This window comes from Moschus berezovskii, chromosome 9 (assembly GCF_049115385.1).
Source record: "Moschus berezovskii isolate FMDL1 chromosome 9, NW_MosBer_1.0, whole genome shotgun sequence".
Taxonomy (NCBI): Eukaryota; Metazoa; Chordata; class Mammalia; order Artiodactyla; family Moschidae; genus Moschus; species Moschus berezovskii.
The window spans coordinates 31,691,649-31,706,239 of NC_142468.1; the positions used below are offsets into that span (position 1 = coordinate 31,691,649).

General features: G+C 40.5%; 1 protein-coding gene and 1 long non-coding RNA gene across 4 annotated transcripts in view; one reads left to right on the plus strand and one right to left on the minus strand.

Annotated features, from left to right (window-relative positions):
* RTN1 (reticulon 1) overlaps window positions 1-14,591 on the plus strand; it is a 250,209-nt gene that overhangs the window by 150,480 nt on the left and 85,138 nt on the right. The gene's annotated exons all lie outside the window — the stretch shown is intronic.
* The window catches only part of LOC148776424 (uncharacterized), a 102,980-nt gene that overhangs the window by 40,194 nt on the left and 48,195 nt on the right, over window positions 1-14,591 (minus strand). The window contains exon 3 of the long non-coding RNA XR_016038176.1: window positions 14,025-14,133. This is a non-coding gene — a long non-coding RNA (uncharacterized LOC148776424). The remainder of the gene's footprint in view (window positions 1-14,024; window positions 14,134-14,591) is intronic.

Below are 14,591 nucleotides of genomic sequence, written 5' to 3' on the forward strand. Positions count from 1 at the left end.
AATCATCTTTGCTTACCTGTGCAGTCATGGAGATTGGAGAATATAATCCACCTACCTCTAATTCTCAGCATCAAGTCTCCAGAGGATTCTCCACTCCTTTCAAATGCTAACTTCACTTTCCTCTAAGTCTGGGTGGGGCACTCACAGTTAAGGTCTCTGCTTCTGAATCCTATCTTTGTAACCCCAAAAAACTCTGCTGCAATATAGATAGCATAAATTTTACCCAAGGTTATGCCAGTGCCAGCAAAGGAAGACCTTCCCAATTCAACTCATTATTCCTTCTTTTGCTTCAGTCAAGATGGTGTACTGCCTGTCTGACCCAGGCAGTATATTGATGACCAAGGCAGACATGAATCCACCAATCGCAGGGCTTCATTTGGGTGGGTGAGGGGCGGACATTAAATAGAAATCAACAGAATGATGTGTTCTCGTGAGAGAGTACTTGGTGGTAGTGGAACTTGGGTCAGAAGGTCAGAGAGGAGGAAACTTAGGAATCGACTATGGCAAGACATCATTTTAAAACATTCTGGACAGTAGACAATGCAAAAGCTACAGGCAAGAAGGTTCTGGGAGCATTCTAGAAACTGAAAAAAAATGTCTCCATGGTTAGAGTTATTTTGTTGTTGTCGTTGGTTTCCCTGGTGGCCCAGTGGTAAAGAATCTGCTTGCAGTGCCCGAGATATAGGTTCAGTTCCTAGGTAGGGAAGGTCCATGGAGAAGGAGATGGCAACCCACTTCGGTATTCTTGCCTGGGAAATCCAATGAACAAAGGAGCCTGGAGGATATAGCCCATGGGGTCTCAAAAGAGTTGGATGTGATTTAGTGACTAAACAAAGCAACAAGGTTGGCAGTGCCTTTTCATGCCCAGACCGCAGTGCAGAGTTTGGTCTTTATCATGATATGACAGGGAGAGGGAGGTAGCAATGAAAATGAAGAGGAATGGCTGAATTTGACGTTTATTTTGAAGATTGGCTTAATTGGACTTACTGATACAGTGGGTTGGTATTTGGGGTGACTTTATTCCCACATCTCTCAAATTATATTTCAGTTTTTGTCACCATAATTGATTATAAATAGATGCAAAAATATTTACATTGGAAAAATACCCCAAACCTCGATGCTGTTTCTTTAGTCACTGAAGCCATTTTTTTTTTTTATGTGTGCTATGGGAAAATCATCCATTTGGGTAACGCTGGCTCTGAAATATTCTCTCCCAGGTTGAGCTGTACATCTAGTATATTTTTATGGCCAAGCATTGGGGGGTATAATAGTTATTAACGTGTTTTGGTGACAGTGATGTTTGAGTGGCTGAAACTGGAGCTGGAATAAGGGTCAAATATGGTACCTATGGATGTTAAATAGGACACAGAGTAAGGTAGGCAGGGATGGGGAACAGCAAGTTGGTTCTTTAAAAAGAGTTAGGTATAATTTTGGCGAGGGCCAGGAACTCACAAAAGCTTCAGAAAGTCTAATGTGAAGTTCCAAATATGGATCAAAATTATACTAACAAGCAAAGATGGTAGCCTACCAGAGAACAGAGGATAAAGTCAGAGAAAAGATAGTTTAAGGCAAACACTCAAGCTGGGGTCTGAAGTGGAACAAGTATATCACTGGCTCTAGTTAACTTCGGCTCAAGCCTGGAGTTGATTATTGTTATTTGTGATTACTGGGTGCCTCCTGAGTCAGCCTTATCTCTTTAATGGTCTTTCTGGGTTTTAAACGACCTAAGGGTCCTCTTCTGCTATGGAAAGCCTTGATCCAGGACTCTTTCTCTCGTCTTATGGAAACTGAGGGCATGTGGCAGGGAGAGTGGATTAGGGACTCAGTGGAGACATTTGTTTTTCTAGACAGTGTTTCTCAAAGTGCAGTTGGGGACCATTGACATCATAAACTGTTTGAAAAAATACAGATTCCTAGGCTCATCTCCAGGATCTCCTAAGAATGGGCTGAGGAATCTGCTTCATTAATTGGCTCCCCAGGAAATCCTAGGCACACCAGAATTTGAGAACTATTGTTCCAGGGACTGTGTTGAGGCTGATCTCTCAAAGCCCTCAGAGTTATCTTTGTCAGGTATTTTTCTCTAAGTGTCCCATCTTTTTCAGGGCCTGGGCCAGAATCCTGCCAGGCAGGTTTTCTGATTGAACTTAGGTGTTTTTAAATGGTTTATATGTGGGATTTAGAATGAAATTTATACTGTCAACTCTGAGACTTCCACCTCCTTATAGGAGAAGTGGAGCGGGGATAGTGTGAGCACAACCTGGACTTACAGGCTTATTCTGGAGGTGCTACTGCTATCTTCCCACCCCACAGAGGCTCCAGAACAAAGGCCTGCAAAGAGCAGGCAGGGACACAGCTAGCTAACAATTCATGTTCCAGATAGTTTGGGGCCTTCTGGTGACTTTGGAGGGAGAGCAATGAGCAGTCCTGAGAAGAGATCTTAGTTCCCTCCCCAGGAATTAAACCTGGGTGGCCTGGATGAAAAACCAAGAATCCTAACCACTAGACCACCAGTTACCAGAGGCTAGAAGCAAAGTGGCCCTGGCTCTTGCCACTATTTGAAAGCAATAATGTTTCAAGGAGGCAAACACTAAACGGAGGTACAACATTTATTATTAGAGACACAGCACAATGTATGAAAGAGCACACAGGAAAACAGTTTATCCAACTCAGAAGCAGGGCAGAGATACACCCCCAGAGAGAAGGAGTACGGACACCGAGGAGCTCAGGAAGTCAGATACTGGGCAGAGACACACACCTGGAGAGGAGTGTGGGTGTCCTGAGTGAGGGGAACCGCAGCGCAGAGGGACGTAAATCACTTCCACAGGAAAGTCCTCGGGGTCTCTGTTTCCCTTTGGCCCATTACCTTGTTTCTGTCTTCATACCTGTCTGGCCCATGGACCCTCCCCAAGATGCGTGTGCAGCTTTTTGCTAAGATGGACCCCACTGTAGAGGCCTATGAGTGCATGTCCACGTTTATTATGGGGGTGGGGTCCCCTCCCTTTTCAACCCCCAAGAAGCCTTCTGCGCTTGTGCAGACAGGAAAGTCTTCCTTGACCTCAGGAGTGGGTACCTTTTCTCTTTGCTTTAGCAGAACTCAGCTTTTACCACTAGCTTTGTCCTTGGAGTGTCTGGGTGAGAACAAAGCTTGAGTTTTATTCCACTTGACAGATACCAGGTGTCCAGCCCAGAGGTCCACTGTCTCCTACCTCACTGGGCCAGAGGAGTCCTCCAAATAGCCTCTGTCCATAGCTTAGAAAATTCATGGGAGAGGGAGAAAGCCTGAGGCTGGGGTTGAACTGTATGCTTCCAGTGACAGATGAAGTAGCAAGCTTAATCTTCTTACACAAGATCAAAAATTTCACTACCACTGATAAATAATTCAGCTCAAACCTGCATACTCTGGTAAATACAGCATTCTGATTTAACTCTTCCCTTCTGGCTGGTACCTCTTTTACAACTCAGCTGAACACTGAAATCTTGGGAGATTTCTCTAAATGCAAAGCACTTACAAAAGCAGAATATGTGTTTCAAAGATATCTTTTTTTTTTTTTGCTTTGAAATTCACTTTTGTTTACCTCCCCCTAACATCTGTAGGAAATTCGATGCTATATCTAAAAATGCAGAGAAAACCAAGTAAAGCAGAGAAGGACGCCTTTCATATTGATTTTCCCCACTCATTGTTAATGTCTGTTGCCATCCAGTGGTTGTGATGAAAATATCCAACCTCTTTTTTAACCTCATCTGAAGCCACTAGGATTTGAAATTACACATTTCAAATTTACAAAGTTCCTGGGTTAAGATGTAAGAAAATGTATCTTTCAGTGATTTTACAGTGTCCATGTGACTGCACCATTTGTATAGGGATTGATCATTTAAATTGTCATCCATATTTTCCTTGAAATAAGCACTAGGACAGAGGTCCAAAAAAATTCCTAAAAGGGTAACCTGGTTTGTACCAGAATTAATTTTAAGTTAGCCATTTTGCCTGTGCCAAAAAATATAATATCATATAGGATTCATGAATCAGAGTTTCATACTAACTGGAGTTCTTTGATCAACACCCTCCTTTTATATTGAAGTCAGGATTTGAGATACAGTCAGTTGTTCTCAGTGATATTGCAGGGGTAAAAGAACCAAAATTTGAGATAAGGTCTCCTGACTTGATCCAGTGCCCTTTTCCAACTAAATTGATTTCCAGGTAGTTGACTTGTTTGTAAGTAAACCTAAATGCTTCTCTATGTGAGGTGGCTTTATAATTTGGAGATTAAGATTTAATATCTTAAACATATACTGCTGTAAATAGTTTTATAATGGTGCATGAAGCACCGTTAGATCAAGTGGTAGTGTGGTCAATGACGTGGAAATTTAGTGCAATCACCTGGAGAGAATTTAATTTTTTTTTTTTTAATTTTAGGTTAGGCAAGTGATGGTCAAATAATTTTACATAGAGTCACAGTTTTCTCAAATGTTAGACGTAAATAAAATCATAAATAACTTGGTTCTAGATAATTTTCATAGAAGTAGAATGGCCTCATTGTTGATGTGTCCTTTTTATTTTCTCTCTCTTCCCTTTGTTGGGGTCCACATTTTAAAGCCCTTTCTTATTTCTCTGAAAACAGAATCTTGAAATTTATCCCACAAATCTGTGCTCTACTTACAAAGCCAAAAATCCTGGCTTTGACTTCTAAATCACTAGTTCTTGTGTAGACCACATCTTTCCCTCAGATCCTGTTCAGTTCGGTTCAGTCCAGTCGCTCAGTCGTGTCTGACTCTTTGCAACCCCATGGACTGCAACACACCAGGTCTCACTGTCCATCACCAGCTCCCAGAGTTTACGCAAACTCATATCCATTGAGTCGGTGATGCCATCCAACCATCTCATCTTCTGTCATCCCCTTCTCCCGCCTTCAGTCTTTCCCAGCATCAGGGTCTTTTTCAGTGAGTTAATTCTTCAGTTTCGGCATCAGTACAGCAGAGACTAATGCCCTGGAGACTGATGGCAAAGTCCTCTTTGAAAAAGATACTTTCAGATTTCAGCTATACTGTTAATCTGTCAAATCTGGACTGATATGCCTCTAAGATGAGGCATAAGATCATTCACTTGAACTGTAAGTTTTATCTCCCCATTGTATATTTGTTCTTGTGATTTATATAATGCTCATTTTGTAATGGGTAAAGATGGATCACTTTCCATCAGATTGATACTTCCTCTTCAATAGCTTGCTTTCCTGGAGGTTCAGCTGGTAAAGAAACCACCTACAATGCAGGAGACACTGGTTCCATTCCTGGGTTGGGACAATCCCCTGGAGAAGGGAACAACTACCCACTCCAGTATTCTGGCTTGGAAAATTCCATGGACTGTATAGTATGTCCATGGGGTCTCAAAGAGTTAGATCCGACTAAGCAACTTTCACTTTCACTTAACTTCCATAGTGTAGTGTCATTGCTGGGTAAGACTGTTTAGTCAGCCACTGCATTTTCTAGCCCTCTTTGCATGTAGATGAAGCTAAACACCTGATTGTTATCAGTGGAACGTAAGTGGAAGTGATGTGGGTCACATCTGGGGCAAGGTGGCGAAGATGTAGTTGTGCCTTTTCTTCCTTCAGGCTGTGAGGGATGACAAAAGGGAAGGATCCTGGGCCTCTGAATGACTGCTTGGAGGGAAGCTGCCTCTAATGAACACACATATTGCTCTATTAAGTTAGCCCCAAAACAGATTTCTCCCATGGTAAGGGTTATTTGTTACCATAGCCAGCCTCATCTTGACTAGTATGGTAACTCATGATGTAAAGTTCAGGTTAAGAAGGAAGATCTACAGTTAGAATGTATGTTGGACCATATGTTCCACAGTTGGATAATTTTTATGTTTTGCCTCTCCTCTCTACCTTTCTCTTTTGTACTCTCCTTTGCTGACGCTAATTGATCCTACTGTTAGAAATACTGGTGAGGTAACTCGGAGCAAATTAGAAAATGACACTCTTGTCCTCAAGATGTTCTGTTGCTGCTTATCTAAATATTGTCATAAAAACTGAACAAATCTTTAATAACCACAAGGTGAATAGTTCATGTTCTCTGGAGTTCTGAAAAGCAAAAAGCAGCCCTGCTGGTGACCCTCAGGTCCACTAGAACAGAAGCATAGGAAGTTTCTGTGAGACAGAACACTGGGAGAACTGAAGAAGTCCCACTGATGGGGCTAACCCAAGGCAGGATCTTGGGGTCCTCTCCCTCCCACATCTGGTGTATCCCTGACCTGCAGCTACTCAAGACCCCCACTTTGGAACCCAGTGCTCCTGAGATCATCTGCTTCCCTTTCAAAAATGCATTTTCTGTATCCTTTTTCCCTGGGGTCCTTGATACTCTCCATTTCCTAGAGTGCACTATAGAGATAATTTAACAAACCAGTTCTTTTTTATGTGTTAGCACGCTACTGTGTGATCCCTTCTATGTAACAGATCTGAAGGAATGAACCCCCCGAGGGTAGAGCCGGTCCACTCTAGAGAGTAGTTTTCTCAGTCCAAGACTCCGTTCTCAGTACTAAGTGTTCTGAAACACAAATGTATCTGAATCTAGTATAAACCAGAATGCTCATTTCCAGTTTACCTGAAGATGTATCAGGAGAACTCAACCACAATGTGGAGATAAGCCCATTGTTGCCTGGTGAGCATAGAATTGGGGCAAGAAGAGGAGATTATTTCATTGAAAATTTCCACCATACTTTGGCAGCCTGTGAGCTGCTCTGTTTTCTAAGGATTTAGATCCTTAACTAGAATCAGAGCAGCTACTTCCTGAGCCCGTGCCTAAAGTGTTTCCCATCTGGTGGCCCCTTATCTAGAGTACCTTTATCCAAACTCTGTATTGTTTTGACTGCGTATCATGAGCCAGCTGGGTTTGGATCCTAGTTCTACCATTTGTTACTAGCTGTGTGATTTTCGGCAATTACCCTGTCTGCACTTAGATTTTTTTCACTTGTTCCAAAGGGAGAATAGTACCAGTATCACAGAATTCTTGTGACAATTCATTTAGATGATTTAAGTTATTACCCTCTCATTTTATTACTATTTAAATATTTATGTTAATAATAACTATACAGTGAGTAGAGCTTTGGAAGAATCTAGTCCAGCTACTCATTTAGTACAAAAATTCTTTCATAATATTTGAAATATCTTACAGGTTATCTCTATATGCTGCGGTTTGATTGGCTCTTTTCCAATGATTAATATAAAGTTGACTTGATCTCACTAATAAGCTCATTCCTAAGCATATTGTTGGATGGGTTGCCCATAGGGAGGTTTCTTAAAGCCAACGGACCCAATTTATCATTTTTTTGAGTATTTTTTTCCCCCAAGATACATATGCTTAGGCCCTACTCTAAATATCCCAGAGTATAATCTTTGAGTGTTACATCTGTAGATGAGTACTTTCAGTATGCCTTGGGTGATTTAAGATGTCTGTCCAGGATTTGAGTTGACTCCATCCATGGTGTATGGGATCCCAGTAGTCTCATTTGTTGTCTCTACCCAGGCTCCAGTATTCTGTACTTAGTTTGTTTGAGTTAGGCCGTACTTCAGTAAGAAACCATCAAATCTTAATGGCTTATCTTAACAGATGTTTATTTCTAGCTCATATAAAATCTTATGCTCATTGATGGGAGCTCTTTTTTTATCCAGTTACAAAGGGATCCAAGCTTCCTCCCTCCCATGCCACTGAATATCAACATATAGCTTCCCAGGTTTCCACGCCAGGGGACAAGAGAGCTGGAGGGGCACATTAGCTTTTCACAGCTTCCTCCTGGAAATGAAACATGTCACTTTTGCTTATGGTCCATTGGCCAGAATTAGTAACATGACTCTCCCCTGATGCATGGGACACTGTGGAAATTGGATGAGCATCAAGTCTTTATCACAGACTTCTTGTGTAATTATCTCTTACTGTAGATTTTCAAAGTACTTATCATTACCCAGTATATTAAATATGCATTTTTACTGTTTATTTCTTGTTCTTACCACATAGATCTTAAGCTCTTTGAGATCACATACTTTCTTTCAGTGCTCTATTTCCAGTGCCTACAATGGCACCTGATAAGTTTGTAGAGACTCAATAAACATTTGGTGACTAAATGAGCAGTGACTCTAGACACATGGATGAAGCCCCAGAAGTATATTATGGGATTTTATTATATGTCAGTGTGTTTTATATATTGTGCTCTTTTCCAAGAGCTCATTTAAACGTTATTGAATCCAGTGAAAGATTAAAGAATAATAGGCTAATTAAGAAGAGAACATTGCTTGTGAATCCCCTACTATTACTCCTGAAGAGCATCTACCTCTTGGCTGCGCTCTCCTAGAGTGATCAGCCCAGGAAAGGGCAAATGGAGTCAGCAAAGAAAGACACTTTCTGAGGTTCTGCTGACAAAGCCAATAATAGATTTGAGTTGACAAAGCAGAAGGTGACATCACTGTAGGCCACTGTTCAGCTTTTCTTTGCTGAGCCTATGGAATTTGTGCAAGACTAGTCTATTGAAACTTTATAACCCTCATAAAATGGGAACACTTTCTGCAGTGAATGCTTCTTATTGTTTTGAATACAGCACAACCCAATTAAAAATAAGGTTTTTTTATTAAAGTTGTATTACATAGTGATTAAGGCATGTGCTCTGGAATCAGACAGCTTTGGGTTTGAACCCTAGTCTACCACTTGCTGGCTTAAAACTTCTGAGGCTTCATCTGTAAAATATGGCTAGTAATTCCTACTCTCTTGAATTGTAATGAAATATAAATAGAATACTTTGAAACTGTTTTTAAGGAGCTTAGGCTAGTAGAAGACGTGGCACATTGTAAATGGAAGCAATTATTATCACATTTCATGATTTGATCACATTTTCTGTACAGGCAGGCTGCCATTGTAATGGTGGTTTTGAAGAGTAAGGTAGTACAGATGGGCTCCCCTTGGTAGATCACCCTTGTCCTTCCAAGGCTGGCTGTATGGCAGGCCTCCAGATCATAACCTTAGTAGCCTGGCCATGCTTCTGAGCTCCATCAGCATCTTGCCCTCCTTCTGTGCACTCAGCATTTCTATTATCCAGACTGGGGAAGATCCAAGTGGACTGCTTCATCACCATTTGATGTTCTCCTGTCACACCTCACCTTATCAGTATTTAGCTTAAGCTCCCAACTCTGGTCCAATCAGATTTCTCTCAACATAGAATGACCAGGGTAGTAGCAGCTTAAACAGAAATAACCATTAAGACTACTTTCCATTATAGGGCTTCCCTGTAGCTCAAATGGTAAAGAATCTGCCTGCAGTGCAAGAGACCAGGGTTCAATCCCTGCGTTGGGAAGTTCCCCTGGAGAAAGGAATGGCAATCCACTCCAGTATTCTTGCCTGGACAATTCCATGGACAGAGAAGCCTGACAGGTTGCAGTCCGTGGGGTCGCAGAGTTGGACACGACTGAGCACCTAACGCACACACACAATGAACACACATACACTTACCTTTAAAAGGGACTGAATTCATGGCAGACTTGGAATTGTTGCAGATGCCTCTTCCTCATTTCTCAAAGTATGACCCTACACAAAAAAGATTCACCCCTCTGATTTGTTTTTATGGGAAACTACCTTCTGAACAGTCAGATTCTTTAGGAATATTTGAAATAACATTGGGGGCAAGGTTTAGCCACCTTCTCACAATTATAAACATGAAATCTCCCCTTTAGATTTAGACAGACAAATCTTTGAGGGTTTCTTATATAAAATGCCTCAGATGATGGCCATTTCTCTCAAAAATCACTTCCATGTTTTTGTTATATGCTTTCAGTTATCCTAAGTGGGGAGGAAACTTTGACATTCTTCCACTCCAGGGCAGTCTGTTATCTGCCTGGTCCCCTAGAATCAGGCGTACTGGCACCAGGCAGGGGCAGGATTTATGCAGTATTTCTGTCCCCATATCGGGAGGTTTCTTACAATATCTTGCTTACTTGGTAAATTTTGCTTCATCTTCTTTGTCCAGCATTTTCATGCTTTCAAAAATAATTGTTCATATAGCCCACTCCAGAAATCCACACGGGGTATTTCACAGTAATATTTAAGCACTGACAAAGTGCTTAAAATAGTATGTATTTTAATCATTCTTTAAAGGAGACAAGATTAGGGTTGACCCTTCAAATACTTAATTCTTACCTATGATTTGAATGAGCACTCATGCTTCTGTTTTTCTCAAGATATTTAAAATAGATTATTATAGAAAATTTCATAGATACATTGGAGAGAATAGTATAATGAATTTCCAAATATAGAGCTCCAAAATTTAACAGTACCATTTTTATCATGTTTCACCTAATTTTGGGGGGAGCATTTGAAAATTAAGTCACAGCCACCAATATGTTTCCTAAATACTTCAGTGTACTCTCTAAAACTACGAACATTTCTTATGTAACCACAGGACCACTGTTACATCTAATGCCCAGTTCATATTTAAATTTCTTTAAGAATCCTCTACATTTTTTCAGTTGGTCACTTTTAATTAGCCAATGAACAAATATCCCTCTTCTATTTTTCAACTATACTAACTCCAAAATCACTGCAGATGGTGATTGCAGCCATGAAATTAAAAGATGCTTACTCCTTGGAAGGAAAGTTATGACCAACCTAGATAGCATATTAAAAAGCAGAGACATTACTTTGCCAACAAAGGTCCGTCTAGTCAAGGCTATGGTTGTTCTAGTCATGAATGGATGTGAGAGTTGGACTGTGAAGAAAGCTGATCGCCGAAGAATTGATGCTTTTGAACTGTGGTGTTGGAGAAGACTCTTGAGAGTCCCTTGGACCACAAGGAGAGCCAAGCAGTCCATCCTAAAGGAGACCAGTCCTAGGTGTTCATTGGAAGGACTGATGCTGAGGCTGAAACTGCAATACTTTGGCCACCTCATGTGAAGAGTTGACTCATTGGAAAAGACCCTGATGCTGGGAGGGATTGGGGTCAGGAGGAGAAGGGGATGACAGAGGATGAGATGGCTGGATAGCATCACTGACTCGATGCACATGAGTTTGGGCGAACTCCGGGAGTTGGGGATGGAGGCCTGGTGTGCTGCGATTCATGGGGTCGCAAAGAGTCGGACACGACTGAGCAACTGAACTGAACTGAACTGTAATAAGAACATGAAACAGTGGAAACTTCCCTTGGTTAGTGTTTTATATGATGATTAGATATATTTTCTTTTTTCCCAATATTTAATATGAAAATTTTCAAGCATACAGACTAATAATACAGGACAATTGAATTCTTTAGCACACACCTGTTTATATGGTCCTATTTTAAATTCTTTCCCTACCTTTTATTGTGACTGGGACTTTATACCTCAGATTCAGTGAGAAAGTGAGTATTCTATGGCTCCTTTTTAGGTGGAAGCCTTACATAATATTTGTAAAGTAGATGGATAATATGTTGATTACTTTGCATGGTTTATAAATCTTGAGGGTATCTTCTTTAACTGGGTAGCCCATGCCAACCTATAAATATTCTTAAGCCTGGCTTTCAGTTGACAGTATTTTTCTGGGGCATCCCCAGAGAGCCAGGTGCTGTGCTGTTGACAGTGGCATCACCATTGTGGGTTAAGTGAGAAAAGAACAAGCCACCCCATCTAATAATGAAGTAATTGGAACAGGCAGTGTGTTTACACCTTATGCGGTGTCAGTTGTATTTCAACTGTATCCAAAAATATCATGGAAAGGTACTTAGAAAAGAGAAAAACAAATCTGGTTTTTAAAATGTCTATCCGAGGGTTGCTGCTGTTGCTATGGAGATCAGAGAAGCAGATTTTCACGGCTTTACCACACTGAGCTTGCTTTTGAACAGATTCATGAGACTGTGAGCTTTTTTTCTCCTATTCTAGGTGGTTTTGTTAGACATAACCTTGCCTGAATAATATTAACATACTGCTTGTGTGAAAGCACATTAGATGTTAATGCTTGGAGTTGTTTTTAGCAGAACAGTTTAACAATACCAGATTCATTTTTCATCTGCATGTTTTTAAATAGACTCATTCTCCTAATCAGCGTTAACATAGAGCACAGCTTGGAGCATAAGGAAATGTTAGTTTAATATTTTAGTGCCATCTGCTGTATGTTTCATGGCATTCTACCCCATCTGGTTTATTTGCAGTTATTCCTCCCCTCCTTTTTTTAGTCTTAGTAGAATGCAGCAAATCTCTTTCCAAATCTTTTGTAATATTTGGCCCTGTTCCTTCCTACTGATCATTGGCTGAGGCTTTCGTCAGAGGAATATGTTCCCTTGGCACTGGGTGTTCATTTCCTGAAGACTTCAGTTTCGACTTAGTGGAATGTGCGCGTGCATGCTTTCATATATGTGTGATAATTTTCAAGCAGTTAACACATTCCTAGACCTCTTTGCTTTATCTCAAATGATAGTCTGACTGTTGATGAGTGAATATTTGTAAATTCAGCTGCATCACTAGGTAAATAATTATTGAAAGCCTATTAACATGCCAGGCTTTTTCCTAGGCACAGTGGGGGTCAGGGAGAGAGTGGCAAACAAAGCAGATGCCCTGCTCCCATGGAGTTCAGTTAGTGGAGGAGTCTAACAATATACAAGGAAACACATATTATATTATCACATATTATAGTATAATGGTAAGTGCTGTGAATTAAAAAATAAAGCAGGCTAAGGGGAGCTGCTTTAAATAGGATGGTCAAAGATTGATAATAGAATTAAAATATTGCAATAAACACCTCTAACCTTAAGGTCACTAACAAGGACAACAAATGTGCCCTTCAACTCTGTGCCTTGAGGCTCTTGTTAAAGTCAACTTGTTGTTAGTTAATCAGTTATCTTTTAACATTAAGCAGAAACATTACACAGATGAAAAATCTATCCTTTAAGAGCTGTCAGACAGTTTGTGCTGTTGCTTTGGAACTTGGTGGACCTAGGATTTGATTTAGGTGAGCTGTAATTCAGCATGTGATTAGAGCTCCCATATGTGTCTAATTCTCTGCTAGGTTCTGTGGGGACACCCAAGGACTTTAAGTCAGAAACTACTCTCCAGAAGTTGCTTTTAAGTGAATATTCCACTAACCCTCAACCCATCCAGGGGTTAGAATAAATACAAATGGAAATGTAAATAATAGCACCAGGTACCATTATGATTAATTCTCACTACAAATGCTGTCACTTTTAAGTTCAATCATGTTGGGTGTCACAGGAGGGAAAAGTGTTAAGATGTCCAGTGCATTTCTCTGTACCTACCCTCTTTAATGATCAGTTTGCACCAAAACATTGAGCACGTGGAGATTGCTAATATTCCTGTCAGTAGAAACAAAGAGATTTCTGAATTATGTAATTAGAGCTATGAACAACCCATGTGGATTCTGGTGTGTGTATTCTATGTGTTTGCTCACACATGTTAATCTGCTAACACGTTCAAGTGCACATTCGTTCATTCAAGAACCAAATCTCTGACACCTACTGGATGGTTGCGATGGAGCTGTATCTGGACAGAGATAATAAGATAACAGTCTTTGCCCGTGAGGCACTTGTAAGGACAGACAAATACACAAATTAATGCAATAAAGTGTTATCGGAGCAATAAAAGCCATACCTTTCCTAGCTCTCTCTATGTTACTGATTTGCATTACCATGATTGAGATGTTGTATGAGTACTCTGACCTTACTGGGCTGATTTTCCAATATCTTAAAAAATCTGGGGCAGGAAAAAGTATTAGCAGAATAATGATTCCTATCCCTTTCTTACCTTGAGGAGAAAGATTGAATTGTCCTGAAGTGATGACAGTATTTGTTTTGGCTTACTGTGAAATGAGCCATATAATAGAATCATTGCTTCAATAGCTTGAATACTGTCACTAGATGCTGTAGTGATAGTACACCAGTGGGAGATGAACAAATGGTAAAAATGTATTTTCTCCCTGTTTTTCCATTTATACAGTGTACTTGAAGTCACTGGATAACTTCAGAGACTCATTAGCCTTCTGTATAATTAGATAAAAATGCTTACCTCAGTAGAGGCTGATCCCAGGGTAGCTGCAAAGTGAGGTGGGTTGGTGCTGTGTTCATTCCTAAGGATGCACAGCTCCTCTGCCCTATGCCTGGGAGCTTGTGGTAGGCTGCATGAAAGCAAAAGTAAAATTGATTTTGGGAACAGGGGGAAGCTGTTGAATGTCTTATTTATCCTCTATTCTCTGGGGTGCTTTTAATAAGCTTTTTCTGTGTATAAAGGAGAACTTAAAGTCCATTCTATTACCCTTACTGTATATAAAATTTTCATCCAGTTGAGTACTACTTTTCAAAACCAAGAAAGTGTTTGTTGGGCTAACTTAAAACTATAAATGCTGCTTTTTCCTGAGTGTTTGTTTATGTTGATGGTCCATCTTTCTGATTACTCACTTCTCCTCCCCTCCCTGGATCCAGTATGCTCAGTTGGCATCAAAATGGTATTTTTATGGCCTTTGGTGCAACCTTTGTGAGAGGGGGATTTTCCTCCTGATCTTTGTGTCAGGGAAAGTCAGTAGTAGCAGCAGCTGCAGAAGGTCAAACTCTTGGAACAACACTGGCTCTTTCCAGA